The 1,819-nt window shown below is 43.4% G+C and overlaps 1 pseudogene across 1 annotated transcript; it reads right to left on the reverse strand.

Moving 5' to 3' along the window:
• Nucleotides 1-337: 337 nt before the first annotated feature.
• LOC307058899 (vomeronasal type-2 receptor 116-like) lies at nt 338-1,462 on the reverse strand (annotated as a pseudogene). The gene is made up of 2 exons: nt 1,152-1,462; nt 338-980 (listed from the first exon to the last, which is right to left on the reverse strand). The product of its transcript is annotated as a vomeronasal type-2 receptor 116-like (transcript).
• Between the last annotated feature and the right edge of the window lie 357 nt (nt 1,463-1,819).

Below are 1,819 nucleotides of genomic sequence, written 5' to 3' on the forward strand. Positions count from 1 at the left end.
CCGTATGCTAACACATATATATGGAATTAAAAAAAAAAAATGTCATGAAGAACCTAGGGGTAAAACGGGAATAAAGACACAGACCTACTTGAGAATGGACTTGAGGATATGGGGAAGGGGAAGGGGAAGCTGTGACAAAGGGAAAGAGAGGCATGGACATATATACACTACCAAACGTAAGGTAGATAGATAGTGGGAAGCAGCCGCAGAGCACAGGGAGATCAGCTCGGTGCTTTGTGACCGCCTGGAGGGGTGGGATGGGGAGGGTGGGAGGGAGGGAGATGCATGAGGGAGGGGATGTGGGAACAGATGTATATGTATGACTGATTCACTTTGTTATAAAGCAGAAACTAATAAAAAAAAAAAAGAAAAAAAAAAAGAAGTGGAGGGTAAAATGAAGTTCTTGTACGTGTAAATAGATAATAGATTTAATGTTGGTGAGCAGAATATCCAAGATGACCTTGAAGTTTCAGGAACTGTTGACTGAGCATGGCTGTGCCCCTGGTATACTAGAGAACATAGAAAAAAAACCTTTGTTAATTGAGAAAGAGAAATTATAAATTTGGCTTTGATTCACTGTCTCTATAAAAATGGTGATTCATTTTCATGTGTCTGTTACTCATCTATTTGAGAGCCATGAGTTAAATCTTTGGAATGCTTATTGGCTCTAAGACCTGTTTTACTCCTTATCCCTTGCAAGATGGTCTTATCAGGACTCAGCAGAAGTCTAATGTAGCACTTGGGGGCAAAGATTCAGCCTAGTAGTCCTGCCCTGGAGGCCGAGATGGAAAAGATCTCCATGGCCACCATGGTGCTGTGATAGACAGGGAAGGATGTGACCCAGACACTGCAGAACACCAGCATGCTTGAACTTCATTGAAGGTGTCAGGTAGATTCCTGGCCCAGAAAGCCACAGCAGTGCTCCCCAGAGTCAAGGATCCCATGTACCCTAGGACACAGTAGAAGGCAGTGACAGAGCCCTTAATGCAACCAGTGATGTGTGTAGGGTCAGAGTGTGTGTTCATTTCAATGAACGGAGGAGAGAGTCTCAATCTGGTTCTAGATAGTGACTTGGATCAAGGCACAGATGGGAAGGACAGAGTCAGGTGCTCCTGATATCAACCACTGCCTCATCCTTTTCCCTTTGTTTTGAAAGCCAAAACCACAGTAATGATTTTACCCAAAACAGTGGAAATAGCCATAGTAAACACAAATGCAAATGTTGTTTGCTGAGGTATGCAAATGCCTGTGTTGGGAAGGCCAATGGAGAGTAAGAAACAGAGGGAACCCAGGAAGAGGGAGGTGAGCAGGATGTAGCTGTGGGTTGGTTGTTGGCCTTGATGATGGGAGTGTCTCTGTGCTTCCCAGAGACCCCAAGGACCACAGCTGTGAGAACAGAGAAGCCCAGAGCAGTGCAGGCCAGAGCCATCCTCAGTGGGTCTTGATAAGGTAGGGAAGTCATTTTCTTTGGGAGACAGTGGTTTTGATTTGGGTTTGAGTACTGATGATCTGGACACCTCACACACTGGTGTGTATCTGACAAGAAGAGAAAAGATGTGCAGTGTCTCCAGTTCAGGGACTCCTACTAATTCCCAAGAAAAAGAGTCCCCTTTGGGAACTTTGGGCCTATTGTCCATCCTGATGCACATTCAGACAATAGCAATGAAATTTACAATTTTCCATTGATGCTGTCTAAAGGTTTTTTGGACAAAATGAAAATTTCTGTCACTTATCATTTCCTGTGTGTAAGGGAGCTATTTTGTTTCTTTTCACAGGGAAACTATTATAGATTCTTAGAGATATAAATATTATATCTTCA

The sequence above is a fragment of the Hyperoodon ampullatus genome (genome assembly GCF_949752795.1).
Source record: "Hyperoodon ampullatus genome assembly, chromosome: 10".
Taxonomy (NCBI): domain Eukaryota; kingdom Metazoa; phylum Chordata; class Mammalia; order Artiodactyla; family Ziphiidae; genus Hyperoodon; species Hyperoodon ampullatus.